The sequence below is a fragment of the Euprymna scolopes genome, chromosome 35, assembly GCF_053919585.1.
Source record: "Euprymna scolopes isolate OS-2025 chromosome 35, ASM5391958v1, whole genome shotgun sequence".
Lineage (NCBI taxonomy): Eukaryota > Metazoa > Mollusca > Cephalopoda > Sepiida > Sepiolidae > Euprymna > Euprymna scolopes.
This window is the reverse complement of record NC_136516.1, coordinates 15,224,692-15,242,191: the sequence shown is the minus strand read 5'-3', so window position 1 is coordinate 15,242,191 and position 17,500 is coordinate 15,224,692. Positions and strand designations below refer to the sequence as shown.

The 17,500-nt window shown below is 34.3% G+C and overlaps 1 protein-coding gene across 1 annotated transcript in view; it reads right to left on the bottom strand.

Annotated features, from left to right (window-relative positions):
- LOC145259704 (adipolin-like) overlaps positions 1-17,500 on the bottom strand; it is a 92,291-nt gene that overhangs the window by 53,010 nt on the left and 21,781 nt on the right. The window lies entirely within an intron of this gene.

The following is a 17,500-nucleotide window of genomic DNA, read 5'->3' as shown; positions in this document are numbered from 1 at the left end:
TATCATAATAATATAATAATGATAATAATAAATATAATGATAATAATGAATAATAATAATAATGATGATAATGATAATAATAATAATGATAATAATAATGATAATAATAATAATAAATGATAATAATTAATTATAATAATAATAATGATAATAATAATCATAATAATAATTATAATAATAATAATCATAATAATAATGATAATAATGATAATAATAATGATTGATAAATAATAATAATAATAATAATAATAATAATAATAATAATAATAATAATAATAATATATAATAATAATAATTCAAAGAAATATGAAAGATTAAGAAAGTCAAGATAACATCACTAATAGTAGGAGCACTAGGAACGATACCGAAAAACTTTGAAAATAGAATGGAAGAATTGGAATCAGAGGGATGGCTGAAAAGTACAACGGATAGCAGTAATGAAAAACTGCAGAAATATTAAGGAAAATCCTTGAATGCGGAGACTAACACACATGAACTGCAGGCACAAACTGAACATACAAAAAATGCTACAGATGTAAAACAAAAAAGAATATGAAATCATGAAAACTGGAATTGTATATTTGTAAGCTAACCCCCTACCTTCCCCGATTTTTTTTTTGTATCACCATAAACTAACGCCACACCAAATAAGCGAAGAGAGTCAAGAAGGATGGAGAGATCGAGGAGAAAAAGCACTAGCCAGACCTCCTCTGAATGAGTGCAAAGAGGAATGAGACCTTGGGGAGGCTTTTGACAACCAAATTCCAGTGAAGACCAATGGTCGCCGCCAACGAGAAATCAATGGTTAGCAACTGTTACGATTACGCAAATTCATCTGCAACGGTTATCGAAAGAGGTGGAGGGTACTGGAATTCTGGGGAGACTCGTTGTCAATCAGACTTCAGAGAACGCCAAAAGAGAAATCTTTGATGATGGCCTGTGTGACTACTTTTAATAATGATGATGATGATGATGATGATGATGATGATGATGATGATGATGATGATGATGATGATGACGACGACGACGACGACGAGTGATCTTAAGGTATATAGTTCTCTCTCACTGCAAGAACTATGACATCATGGTCGGAACGACGAGTTATTTAAAATCGTACCAGTTGTTTCTCACCTAACCAACAAGCACTTCATATGAATTGATGTTTTCTTTTAAATAGTAAGGTCTTGTCTTCGGCGTCCCGCTTTGTTTCGCTACAGCATCAGCTTTTTTTTTTTTTTAAGATGTTTGTATAAGTCCTGTACCCCACCCCCCTTTTAAATCTTCTTCCGTCATTCCGAGCAAATCCTGGCCCTAATCATACCTCTTCTCCCAATCGACCCAACCCGTTAACTAAACAATAATAGCCCCCTAACTCAACTCAACCCAACCCAATCCAACCTAACCATCCGCTTTATTTTTTTTTCTTCTTCTTCCGGATTTTCTTTCTTTCTTTTCCTATTTAGTATTTTTGCATCGTTATGAGATTTGTCTGTTCGTTAGTCCAGCTGTGGGTCAGATCGTTGGTCTGTCATGCTTCAGTTTAGTATCGCATTTTCGTTGCCAAACATCTCCGAGTATCTTTTTTTTTTACTGGAGTAACCGCATATCAAGGATCAAGAGCCACTCGAGGATAAGGATTAATGAGTGTCGGGTGCACTGTGAGACAACAACGTGATGATCAGTAATGGTGGAACTTGGGTAGGGTTTAATTGTTTAAGAAGACGGCCCTTATTCACATTAGATTTGAAAACAACTATGGTTTCTTATAAGATTATTGGTTTCATTTCACTATGACGCTGAATTCTTTTTATGCACATTTTCTACATTCTGTATAATTTCGTAAAATTAAAGATAAAAACGTTCTAGTACACGAATATATATATATATATATATATATATATATATATATATATATATATTTAAAAAGTATTTCTTTTATATGTATATATGTATATATATATATATATATTTAAAAAAGTATTTCTTTTATATATATATATATATATATATATATATATATATATATATATATATATATATATATATATATATATATATATAAATACTTTTTTAAATGACATGAACTGGTTAGTCTAATTTATCTGGAGGAAAAACTAGATCTAGTATCAAAAATATTTTTGTTCGTGTGTTTTGAGGGAGGTGATGCTTGATCAACACTGCTCGGGAGTCATGATTTAATATACTGTTTTGTTTTTAAAACCCCGAAGCAGTGTTTTATGGTAAACAACTGATAATCTCTTTAAGAACATTGGTTCCATTTAAGTAAAACTATTATTATTAAATGTCGTGACGTTCGTACAGAGTGATCTAATGATTATAACATCATGATCTGCTTATATATATATATATATATATATATATATATATATATATATATATATATATATATATAACCACTCATTTCATTTCTGTTAAACACCTATATTTGAATTTTAACAGGCATTTTCTTTCCATAAAGAATGTTAACTGCGTTCATATTTTTAAAAACATATTAACGACTACACTGCGTGTCAAATTATTAACGAGATAACATTGTTTTACTAGTTTCAGAAACTTACCGGTAGTTTCGTATCAAAGGCTTCGGAAACGTTGGCAATCCTGAGCTGCGCGTACTATGAATTTACGTTCTGTTCCGTGCAATGTAAACAACTTGCCATCGTAATTGCCGAATGCACGGTATTTGAGGTGTCTCAAATGATTAACAAGGTAGTTTGTTTCGTCAATAAAATGGGTCGTAAAGGTGGTTTGAGTAGTTCTGAAAAAGAGTACTATTACAGAACAACTAGCAAAAGGTAAAACTACCCTCGAAATATCGAAAATGATGGGAAGGTACCATCAAACTGTGAAGAACTTTGTCAAGAACCCTACAAAGGTATGTAAGAGAGCTGATAAATGTTAATCGAGAGATGTTTCACGCCGTTCTCTACTCCAAATTAAACGTGAAGTTGTTAAGAACCCTGGGCAAACAAGTCTAGAAGTCTTTGGCCAAGCCAGATTGAAGAATGTCGCAAAAAGTACTCAATGTTGCCTTCTGAAAGAAGTGGCAAAGTCTGTTAAGCCTGTGACAAAGCCTCTATTAAAGCAACATCACATACAAAACCGACTGAAATGGGTAGAGGACAACATGAAAACGGATTTTTCCCAAGTTTTATTCACGGGTGAAGTGCGTGTCACCCTTGATGGCCCAGATTGCTAGAGCAAGGGATGGGTGTTAGATGGACGACATCGTCATCAACGTTTAAGGCGCCAACAAGGTGGTGGTGGGATAATGATTTGGGCTGGGATTATCGGAGGTACTTTAGTTGGCCCATGGAGAGTCCCAGAAGACGTAAAAATGACGTCAAATGCGTATATAGCTTTTCTGAAGGAGCACTTTGAACCATGGCTGAAGAAGCAAAGGTTGACGTTCAGAAAAAAAAAACATATTTATGCAGGATAATGCTCCCTCGTATGCAGCAAACAAAAGCAAAGAGTATTTGCAACAACTGGGGTTCTCTGGGCTATGGAAGATAGTGGCCTGCGAAGTCACCAGGTTTGAACCCAATCGAGAACCTTTGGAGTATCATGAAGCGACGTCTCTATGCAAGTGGACGCCAATTTAAGAGCAAAGATGAATTGTGAGATGCTCTCCAAGAGGTATCGCGAGGAATAACTGTTGACGAAATCACAAATTTGAAAATTTAACTAATTCTGCGGACCAACGTCTTGTACAAGTCATTCATAAAAAAAGAATCGCATATCCCCTACTAATTATGTCAGCGTAGAAATTGCTATGAAGTTATTGTGTTCTAAGGATTCTAGTTTATTTAATGTTTGAAAATTATTTCAATAAACAAGTTATGTGTATATTGTTTTTTTCTCAACCTCGTTAATAACTTGACACACTGAAATCAACAGATATTCCTATTTTCTGCCATAGTTTCGCTAATACTCCCTTAAATACTTTTATTTTCTGACTGGAGTATTTGAATAGTATTGTAAGCACTTTCTCGAAGTTTCAGGTATTTTTATTCACTCGTTCCTTAAATATTAAAAAAAAAGTAAACTCGTTAATAATCTGATACGCAGTGTATATGATGTTATTAAAAATCCCCCTCTCTTTAACAACGCAAGCCCCTCTCCCCCTTTTTTGAATTTCCAAAGTCTTTTTCCGTTTTTGAAGTAGAACAGCGTCATAATTTGCGCATGAAACATTTTCAAATATTTATACTGGTGTTTTTGTTTTCTTAATCTCATTCATCCAGAGGAAGTCTCGAAATAAAGACGAAACGTTGATGAACACATAACTTGGTTTGTTCCTTTTTATTTCTCTCTCTCTCTCTCTCTCTCTCTCTCTCTCTCTCTCTCTCTCTCTCTCTCTCTCTACATATATATATATATATATATATATATATATATATAACTACTTCATTTATTCACATAAATTCAATATACGAAAGTATAGATTTATGCGTAAACTTTAAGTATTTACTTCAAAAGTGCCAATACGTAGGTAGAGCTAGTTAGTAATTTATAAAATATATATGGCGACTAAGCTACACTGAATATTCTTATGCGCATAAGCCTGACGAATCCTATAGTTGGATGAAACGCAGAATATTCAGTGTAGCTTAGTCACCATATATATTTTATAAATTACTATATATATATATATAGTCAGTTTTGAAGCAGCCCCGCGGTATTTTGTTCCACGGACAGACAGTCCTAGGAAAAAAAATTGTTTAGTTTTAGGCACTGGTAGAGAGTAAGGGACATTATTGGCAGCTAGACGACTATTTCTTACGAATGTTTTGCAAGGAGGGAAGTTAACCATATATTGAAGCTTAATCGAGCACCTGAAATAGCATTTTCGGTGGTCTATCACACTAAAGTCTGAAATGTAATTTTTTTTCGTCTGAGATGCTTAAGTTTGAAAGAGCATTTTCGTTGATCTGTCACACTTAAGCTTAAATCGAAAATAAGTTAGTCTGCTACGCTCAAGTTTAAAACCGCAGTTTGTTCGCTTAAAATGTGCAGACTGAATGGACGTATGTTAAGATTACCAGCAATTGTTTGCTTTTCCTTTTCTTTCTACTCAACACCCTGTTTATTGGGCGAGTGGGACTAATTAACGGAAGTCCCGGATGTTTTTTGAACAGTTTTAAATTTCTTCCGTCAAATATCTCTCCCGTTTGCAGTTGGGAAACAACTGGTCCGCATTATCCACTTTCAATTTCTCTACGCCCCGACGACCCACACACATTTTTCTACCCCCTCCTCTCCGTTTGTCCATTTAGTTTTTGTTTCGGGAGTTGTATCTTACATGCGTCCAGGCATGTAAGACACCTTACCGGGCGGTAAGATGAGTCACGTACTATTTAAGATACACTGGATATCCTAACTGCTCCGTCACATTTAAGTCTTGAACGGCGTTTTGATTTCTACGCGTGCAACTTAAATGGAGACTTCTTCAGCATAACAAGTGATTTATCAATTATCTTATATCGAATTGTCCTTAAATATTAAACTTAGTTTTTTTATCGATCTTGATACAACCATGTGTGTGTGTGTGTGTGTGTGTGTGTGTGTGTGTGTGTGTGTGTGTGTGTGTGTGTGTGTGTGTGAGAGAGAGAGAGAGAGAGAGTTTTCTCCTTATTGTTGATTAAGTTCTCGACATGGCGAGCAATTTTTCTGTTTCGGTTGGTAGATTAATGTAGCTCAGGGTGTTCTTGTTTCGGCCATTACTCTAGCGTTTTTGATCGTCACCAGGAGTAGGTATTTAGAAAGTGTTTTATTGTTTGATTTTATATGCATCTCTCTCTCTCTCTCTCTCTCTATATATATATATATATATATATAGTAAGTTATAAAATATATATGGCGATTAAGCTACACTGAATATTTCGCGTTTCATAAGCCTGAAGAGTCCTAGAGTGGATGAAACGCGGAATATTCAGTGTAGCTTAATCGCCATATATATTTTATAAATTACTAACTAGCTCTACCTACGTATTGAGCACTTTTGAAGTAAATACTTAAAGTTTAGGCATAAATTTATACTTTCGTATATTAATTTTATGTGAGTAAATGAAGCAGTTATATATATATATATATATATATATATATATATATATATATATGTATATATATATATATATATATATATAGAGAGAGAGAGAGAGAGAGAGAGAGAGAGAGAGAGAGATAGAGATTGTTGATAGATAGATAGATAGATAGATTGAGCGTAGATAGATAGATAGATAGATAGATAGATAGATAGATTGATTGATTGATTGATTGATTGATTGATTGCAAACTAAATAATTCTGTAAACTTCAAGCTAGTATAAATATAATTATTAATATATATAGGACAATCTTAACAGATAAAAAAGCTCAATATTCGAGATAGAGCAATGATATAAGAAAACCAATTTCTCGACTTATTACAATTAATATTGGAGGCTTTACCTTGTAGTTCTACATCTAACTAACTAATATTGTTGTATACTCGGGGGTGGGGGTTATACATGTTATGTATATGTCTCTTGTATATATCTTCTTCTTGGCTTTGCTTCGCGAACGAAGATTCTATGAAAAGGAGACTGGCCACTTCGACTGCAGGCACGCTTGTTGCTGACGAGCTCGATGCGGAACAAGCAGGTTTGGCTGCAGTCAAAAGTCAGGTCAGGTACTGCTGCTGAGGCTTCTTCGATCTTCCTCCTGCAGCGTTTCTCCCGCAGATTCTCTGTGCGGAGAACCTCAAAGGAGGTGACAGCCTGGTGGACACTGCGTTGCCACGTGTCACAGTCAGCAGCGAGAGTAGACCACTGCTGGTGGTCAATTTGGCAGGCACCGAGGAACTCCTTCAGAGAGTCTTTATATCGTTTCTTCGGTGCCCCTCTGTCACGGCGGCCAGTAGAGAGTTGCCATATAGGACAATCTTGGGCAGGCGATGATCCTCCATTCTGGACTGGCCCAGTGTAGCTGCGACTTCAGCAGCATGGCCTCAATGCTTGTGATATATATATATATATATATATATATCACAAGCATTGAGGCCATGCTGCTGAAGTCTATATATATATATATATATATATATATATATATATATATATATATATATATATATAAAGTCTGTATATATATATATATATATATATATATATATATATATATATATATATATATATATATATATATATATAAATTATTTCCAAGTAAGACGAAGAATACTTTAGAAATGTTATCTTCTTATATATATATATATATATATATATATATATATATATATATATATATATATATATATATTACACAGTGATCACCACTTATCAAGGCCCGGAATCCACTCAGGGATAAGAGTTATTGCAAGTACATTACGTTAGTGTGGAGATTTGATGAAGTGTTTACTTAAGGGGGCGGTACATTAGGAATTTGTTAACATTGGACTTGAAGACATCCAAGTTGTAGTCCGGTGGGAAGCAGGCAGACAGAATATATATATATATATATATATATATATATATATATATATATATACATGTATATGTATGTATTATGTATGGATTTGTGTAGGCATATTGATATTGGTATACTTGTGACGTCGAAACGTCGGCTATCTTAAGAAACGCTACATAAATTGCATCAAGCTCACCCTCAAGCGCTGCAATATCCCCTTCAATCTTTTGGAGACGGCGCTTCACATGTGATAGTGGATGGCCTTCTTCAACAACTAGCATGAGAGAAGCTACGGAGCGTCGCACACCGACGAGCGGCAGCCATTCACCATCAAAACCCAAATCCTGTCCTCTTGTGCTCTATCAGTGCAAAGCAGTGTAGATCGCGCATCAGGCTTCACAATCATCAACGAAGTCAGAGAGTCAATTAAAAAAAAAAGTGATGAAGATGTCGTCATCCACATGGATGGACTACCATCACTAACTAAACTTGTACGTGTGCATATATGTGCGGCACAATCATGTTGACATACCGGTTCTCATCAGATCACCGAAGTTAAGCAACGCTGAGCCTGGCCAGTACTAAAATGGGTGACGATTTAGGATTTCCAAGCGCCGTGTCCAGATGGAAAGTTCAGTCAGTGCTTTTGATTTTCCAATGTGTGTAGTGGTGGCGTACGCACACATGAACTGTGACATGAAAAGATGATGGAGTTTGCCGAACTCCATCATCTCAACAGCAATCGCAAAATGATGTTGATGATGATATGCAAGTAGATGTGGGTAAATGTATGGTTTTAGAAGTAAGGGATTCTTTGCCGCTATTGAATCTCGGGAGAGTTTACTGCACACATGTCTGATAACCAGATATTACTATAGAATGTGAAGATTATGCATACGGGACAGAACGGTAAACTACGATCACCTGGTTCACTTTACATTTTACATAGATTTTAGTGATGGGACGATTGATACGATGGACAAAAATTGACTCTACACATAAAAAACCTACAAAGGGGAATAATTCAGCACTCTGCTACATCAGTTGCTTCCCTTTAACAACTCCCAAACTTATACGCATACGGACATAAAAAAAACTGCTGAACGAGCAGTTAAACGAAATCTACAAACTGCAACAACGATTAAAAATAAATATAAAATAAAAATAAATAAATAAATAAATAAAGTATATATTAAGTTTAGACAACGCCTGTAACTTATCGAATTCAGAAACTTATTCCGGAAATTATGCGAGCCGATTCGACTGTGAGACTGACACACGAATCTAACACATAACATCTGGCACCGACATAAACACAGAATGTAACAACGTTCTATGTATGTATGTATGTATGTATGTATGTATGTATGTATGTATGTATGTATGTATGTCTGCAGTTTGACTTGTTGTTGGCTATCTTGCTCTTGCTTGTTACTGGATGTCAACAGTTGAACCGAGAGAGAGAGATTTAGCTGTCGTATAAAGCTAAAACTCTGTAACATCATCTTTGTATAGATACTCCCTCAGGTATTTGTCTATTAAAAGAAAAAAAAAGAAAAAAAAAGTCCTGTGGCGATAAAAAAAGCTGTGACGTGTGTACGCCTGTAATGCTGGATGCATGTAACAATTAATCTGCCATCATTATATGTATTTATGTATGTATATGTGTATGTATATTTATATATGTATGTGTGTGTATATTTATATATGTACATGTGAGTTTATATGTATTTATATCTATGAGTATATGTATGTATATGTGTCTATGTTTATATATGTTTGTGTGTGTATATATACATTTATATATGTTTGTATGCATGTATGTGTTTATTGCATGTATGTGTATGTATGCATGTGTGTATGTATATGTATTTGTATGTCATCCCAGCTGTGCTATTAAAAAAGTGCTCATCCGAAGTAGCTCCAGTTTTCTCCAAACTCTTCAACAAATGCCTTAATGAATCTTGCTTTCCGGGCTGTTGGAAAACTGCTTCTGTGGTACCAGTATTCAAGAATTCTGGCGAAAGAACTGACCCATTAAATTATCGCCCTATTAGCCTCCTCCCACTTTTTGCCAAAATATTTGAGACCTTAATTAACCATGCTCTAGTCCATCACCTTACAGATGCTAAACTTCTGACCGACCAACAATATGGATTTAGACAAGCCCGTTCCACAGCAGACATCCTCACTGTAATTTCTGAACGCATATACCATTCACTGGACAAAGCGGGTGAGGGCAGAGCGGTAGCTCTAGATATATCTAAGGCTTTTGACAGGGTATGGCATGAGGGTCTCCTCAGGAAGATTAGATCATACGGTATCACTGGTAGAATACTTAACATAATTAAATCCTATTTAGATAAGAGAAAAATCCAGGTTGTCCTCGACGGTCGTACATCTAAACAATATGATATAAATGCGGGAGTGCCCCAGGGATCTATCCTTGGACTTCTACTGTTCCTGATATTCATAAATGACCTCCCCGACAAAATTGCCTCTGAGATGGGTATATATGCTGATGACACCACACTCTATAGCAGGCACGACAGGAAAACAAATGAACATATATCTAAAGTAATGGCAGAAACACTAGAGGATGACCTCCAAAAAAAATGTGTGCATGTATGTGTGTATGTGTATGAATGCATATATATAGATGTGTATGTATATGTAGGTAAGTGTATGTATATTTATATGCATATGTGTACGTATATGTATGTGTAAGTATTTGTGTGTATGTATTTGTATATGTGGATGTATATGTATTTATATGAGTATGTATGCATGTGGGTATGTATATGTATGTTTGTTTATTATGCATTGTGTATGTATATGGGTATATATGAGCGTATGCTTATAGGCATGTATGTATACATGTATATATTTATATGTATGTATACCAATGACCGTCTTGTTTATGTTTGCATGTGTGTGTGTATGTATATGTACGTGTGCGTATTGTGTATTGTGTATGTACGCATGTATATATGTGTGTGATATGTGTACATATGTATGTGTGCGTGCGTGTATATATATGTATGTATAACAATGACCGTCTTTAGTGTCATGTCTGCTGGAGCATGTGAATTCGCTGGCAGGACTATATGTCTTTTTCGGGCTCATGAACTTTCAGTGTCTGAGGGAGTGGCACTCATCTGACAAGCCGTTGCAATCATCATGTATGTATGTATGTATGTATGTATGTATGTATGCCTAAAACTTTTGACAGGGGCCATGGATTTTCAAGAGATCGGTATCATTTTAAAGCTCGATGTCTCGGACGACAGATATCGAAAAATTGGCCAAAATCATTAATTCCTTCATCCTCAACTGGGCAGTTTTCTACAAGGAAGGTCGATTTTTGCGAGCCATTTTTGTAAGTCATCGTATCGGTTCGATTGACTTTGCCTAATCTTAACGTTCCGAACTTCTGGTCACGTAAGGGAGTAGCGGTAAAACGTTAGATTTTCTTTCACTCTCTTTTCCGCCTTCGCATTACAGGTTATAGCCTGCCTGCCTAATACCACTTTTTTTTTTTTTTGCTCAACACACACATCCAAACATCCGGGCAACGTCGAGCACCTAGGCTAGTTTTATATAAAAGGAAAGCAAGTTATGGCCTTTTGGGTGTAAAGTTGTTCTTGAAATATAAAAAATGCAGTTCCAAGAAAAAAAAAAGAAAGAAAAAAAACGACAACGTGAATCCGACTAGAGATGCGTCCCCAGGCAAAAAATTACCCAGTCACGATCAGCAGGAACGTAGTATTCTTTTCATTTTGACATGGAAAGATATCACTGAGAAATTTTTTGTGGCCCGTGGTAATCACTGAGGAAGATACGGATAAAGATATAGGTTTTAAAAAAAATGGTATTTGTATTGAGAACAAAGCAGAATATGCAAAGAACAACAGTCGTAGCACTGAACGCCAAGATGACGTACCACGAAGTACACAAACCATCCCGTGAGTCGGTAGATGAGTCCCGCATCTTTCTTCTTTTAACTTATAGGGAAAAGGAAAGACAGGTGCAAGATGATCATGTCTGTCTACAAATCATGGAAGAATGTGCAACGATGAATTCCAATAATTTAATTCTATATACAAATAAGTTAACACCTCGTAAGTAACTCCAGCTGGATGTTGCCTGACTCGGAAACGTTATGTGTATACGAGGCAAACCGGAAGCGCAAAACTGCGACTTGTTATATCGGCATGTTGAATACGGCATTCTTATAAACTGGAAGCAACTGATTTTCTTCTTAACGGGATAATACTTCAAGTCATAATGATCGCAGGACAGAAGGGACTTTTTTTATGGCGAATAACGTGTAAAATAGAAATGTTTTATATTCTATGTTTGCGCTTTGTGTAGCCACTGCGTGCTGTAGCATATTCGTCTTGCGGGCGGTTGCTATCTTGAATATATACATATATATATATTCACTATAGAACATAATCGGGAGTGGACGGGAAAATAACGATGATGCGAAAACAGTAATAATAAAGAGATGATTAAATTTGTATACACACACACATACACACACATACACACACAAACATATACACACACATACACGCACACAAACATATACACACATACACGCACACAAACATATACACACACATACACACACATACACACACATACATACACACACAAACATGCACACACACATACACATAAACACACATATACACATACATACACACGCATACACACACAAACATACACACACATACGCACATACACACACACATCTCCGTTTGTTTATATATAAGAAGCATGTCGAGCATTATAAAAGCGGTGGACAAGTATCTATATAAATGAGTAATTAATGAGGTCGTTTACGAGCATCAATCTCATGGGCCGGAGGTTAGAACTACAGACTATCAACTAGACGGTTGTAGGTTAAAATCCTTGACTAGGGATGGGTGCTAGTCTATCCGCGCTGTCGAAATAAAACTTCTCAAATGCATTAGTGATGTTAGGCTGTGTGAGGTGTCATCTTTGATCAAATCGTCTGTAACTTCGACTTTTTTTGATTATCGATACTTATCGAAGACATTTCGATACAACCCCTATCTAAGAACACTGTCAGTCACATAAAGTATATATGTATGAATTTTTTAAATAATCGGTCCAGCCGTTTAGGGGTCCATATGAAACGAGCTCACACATTCACACACAGAGACAAAGATCCTTTTATAAAATTCCTTCTATACATGTAAAACAAATAAGCCAATCGGTTATCGATAATTCTGGACTTTTGTCAAAATATAAAAGATAGTTACTAGATCTAAGTATTATTATTATTATTATTATTATTATTATTATTATTATTATTATTATTATTATTATAAAATATATGTTATTATCTGCAATTTTAATTCGTTTTAGTTTAATTTATACGTTTTTATAAAAATAGCATGTATGTCCGATAGATTGATTGAATAATTATTACGAAAACTATTAGTAGGATTGATTTTTGGTTTGTCTAATAACTGATTTAACTAACGAGAGTTTCGGATTTGGCTAATCAGTGGCATCTAGCAACGCATAGACGTTATTTTGTATATTTTTCACTACAGTTTATTTTATAAATCTCTATATATAAAGTAGTAGCGTTCGTGTGTGTATGTTTGTGTGTACAACTCTACTGCAGCCCACATCACTGGACCGATCATGACCAAACATGGCATGATGATGGTTTCTCCACTATAGATGGTACACACCATTTTCCAAGGTAAAGGTCAAAGGTCAAGGTAATAGCCTATGTATATATAATCATATATAGTCCCTTACACCCCACACCATTGGACCGATCTTGTCCAAACCTGACATAATAATGGTCTCCAACCGAGGGATAGTGTGCACCTTTTTTCATGGTCAATGTCAAAGGTGAAGGTTATATTTGGTGCGGCTCTTCATAAACTCTCATACCGAGAGATAATGCGCACAAAATAGAGGTTTGCCATCTTACCGGGGCCGCCACTATGGCGCCAACTTCTTTGTGGGTTTGGATCAGATCACCTTCCTCTACACCCATCCCCTCGACCAATCTTGATGAAATTAGGCATGATGGTGGTTCCTGACATAGACCACAATTTATTGCATTGTATCTCTAAAATTTGACCTTCCAAAATAAAGCTGTCAAAAACAATGTAACGAATCATTAAGAATCCTTTTTTCTTGAGATGCATGTAATTCTTTTGAAAATTTAAGATAATACTTTCACCTTTCAGATGTGCACTAAAAATGCCACCCAAACGAAACAGAAACGAAACTAAGGAAGGAAGATTAACAAGATTAGAAGCTAATAGACTAAGAGTTGCTGCAATTTGCTCCAATGAAAACGCGTTACATGGGGAAATCAAAGTGTAGTATCTGTTCTTCAGATACTGCACTTCTATTTCTTGTTCTCTTTCGGTGGAGGAGACATCCTTCACGACTGAGACAATTTTTATTTTTGTACCTTTTCTCCACGTTAAAAAACGACCCTGGTGTCTAACTCTGTCCCGTGGGGAGGCATAGTAAATAGGTACATGGGGAAAGACGTCTGGAGCTCAACAGAATGTGTCAAACAGAGAAAAGAGCAAAATAAACAAATTTGGAAAGAGCAACCCAACACGGAAACGACAGAACTAGACAAGCTGTAAGGCGGTTAGATTCATCGTAAGAAAAAATTCAAGAAAGACAATGAGGTGGTCGGGAAAGGGAAGCCATACGACGAGCAAATGAAACAAACGATCAAACAGCAAGAAGACGTACTTGAGGTCAATTGAGAGAAGCAAGGAAAAGAACTAATGAAACAAACGAGGAAAAAAAAGGACGTAAACGAGGTGAGTTGAGAGACGCTAAAAGACGAGAGAATGAATCAGAAACTGAACAGATATTTTGCTTATCCCAAGGGCTTGAGCGGGAGTCTGCAAGGAGAGACTTTGTCCCAGCAAATTACAGGAAAAGAGGCAGCTAGACAACGAATGACGGCTTTGAGACAAGAGATAGAAACTTGTAATAGGAAAGGATTGCTCTACTACAAATATATATATATATATATATATATATATATATATATATATATATATATGCATATTTATATATATACATGTATAAATATATATATACATATATATATATGCATATTTATATATATATACATGTATAAATATATATATATATATATATATATATATATATATATATATATATATATATATATATATATATATTTATATATGATGATTAAAAGAATATGAAAATGAAAATTAAGGTTAGGTAACCAGGATTCGTCCCTCGCTCAACAGAGCTAAATTGAGGAAAATTGCGATTAAAAAAAATTATTCATGATTATGGCGGGGGAAGAGAAAAAATTTATTAAATAAAAAATAAGCGAGGAAAAAATTACATAGAAATCAAATTAAGTCCTAAGAGATTTTCTTTTCGCTTTGAAGGACTATGTAATCTTTTCCCTGATTATTTTTTCACTTTTTATTTTTATTTTTTTCTTCCCCCCCCCCCCCACCATATTCGTGACAAATTTTTAATTATAATTTTCCTCGATTTATTTTCATTTTTTTCATATGTTTTAATCATCATGTTAATTGGTCAAGAATTTTCAGATTTCTGTGGAAAGATACTTTATTTCCTGATAATATATATTATTTAATAAGCTCAATGTAATTACAGAGCAATATAATGAATGAATGACAAAAGTCTATTTTTCATAAAATTCAAAATGGCGTAATGTAAACATATTATAAGGTATTTACAGCTTCTCTTCCAATTTTCGGATTTTTATGAATTCGGTTTTTATCTTGAAGGGAGAATACGTTATTAGTTCCATCCCGCAAGAGTTTCTTGTGAAATCAGTTGATGCGGTTCATGGTCGATTTGAAAATAAAAGTCCATGTAATATATTTTCTTCTCACATTCATTAATTCGAGAAATTAAAGAATTAAAAAATATTACAATTATTTTAGTGAATAGGAAGTTACTTTCGAATTGCCCGGTATATCTATATCTCTAAAAGTGATATTGTTTGTGTGTGTGTGTGTGTGTGTGTGTGTGTGTGTGTGTGTGTGTGTGTGTGTGTGTGTGTGTGTGCATTTCTCTACCAAAATACTCTGCCAATTTGCGGTCTACAGACTCGAAATTTGACATAAAAGGGTATTGAGATATAGTAAAATATTTTTTAAATTGATTTTCGGCTAGATATTTAGCTTTCAAGGGGTCAAAGTCCAACGATTTGACCTTTGAAAAGTCTACCAAACTCCTCCGCCAATTTTGGGTCTAAACATTTAAAATTTTAGATGTAGGTTACTTGGACATGGATCTAATTTTTTTAATTTGATTGGAGCGCAAAACAATAAATGTTAAGGGGGTCAAAATTGGGGTCAAAGTTTTAAAAATATCGACCGCCGCGGTCTCTACCAAATTACTCAGCCAATTTTTAGTCTAAACATTTGACATTTTACATAAAGTGTATTCAGAAATAGGAAAAACTTTCTAATCGGTTTTTGGCCGAAAATTTCGCAGTCAAAAGATTTTAACTTTGCATTCTCTAGCAAACTATTCAGCCAATTTTAGATATAAACATTTGAAATTTTACATAAAGGGTATTCAGACATGCAGCAAGCTTTTTTAAATTTGGCTGCCAAGAGATCAAAGTTAAAAGAGTTTCAGACTGTACCAAACTCCTCCGCCAATTTTGGGTCGAAACAGTGGAAATTTTAGATGCAGGTCATTTTAATATGAGTCAATTTATATATATATATATATATATATACAGGGTGTCTACAAAGTCTGACTACATTATGTAGCCAGACTTTGTGGACACCGTGTAGATTATGTAGCCAGACTTTATGGGCACCCTGTATATATATATATAATTATTGTTTGATAATTTTTTTAATACCTATGGACATTAATGTTTCATCCTTTCATGAATATATCAATGCAGGGAGTTATGATTACAGCTGGTTGGGAGATTCGAACCTGGCCACAAAACCATCTGACTATTAGCAAGGAACAAGTCTGGCTACATAATCTACACGGTGCCCACAAAGTCTGGCTACATAATGTAGTCAGACTTTGTGGACACCTTGTATATATATATATATATATATATATATATATATATATATATATATATATATATATATATATAGTGGAAATGGTAATTGATAAAAGCTGAAGAAAGTGCTCAATACTGTTGTAGAGCAAATATGCGTTTTATTTTTTCTTACCGTATCTTTCTGTTAAGTTACGTTATTGTTTCAGCTACTCAGCCGTTTTTTTTTTGCCGTCTGTAGCTTCCTCAGACTTTTACAGAACCCTTGTAAAAGTCTGAGAAAGCGACAGACGGCCAAAAAAAAAACCGCCGAGTAGCTGAAACGATAATGTAACTGAACAGAAAGATAAGGTAATAAAAAATAAAACGTATATATATATATATATATATATATATATATATATATATATATATATGCACATGAAGCTATAAACAGTACTATTGGCCCGTGCAAAGCCAGGATGAACTGCTAGTATATATATATATATATATATATATATATATATATATATATATATATATATATATATATATATATATTTATTTATTTACCAGTGGTGAAAAAACCGGACTAGAGTGCTCAATGTGTAGTCAGAGCAGTATATAGGAAATTTATTTATGGGCACCCTGTATATATATATATATATATATATATATATATATATATATATATATATATATATATATATATATATATATATATATATAAAACTCATTCTGGACTCACAGTAATAAATTTCATATATATATATATATATATATATATATATATATATATATATATATATATATATATATATATATATATACCGTATATTTCGGCGTATAACACGACCGTTAAAGTTAAAAAAACATCTTTCAAAACCAATATTTCATAAGATACCGGATGTTGCAATCTCTAGCCTAGGTTAAACAAACATGGTTTCGTGATTTAGCAGTCATCTTAAACAACCGATATTTGATAAAT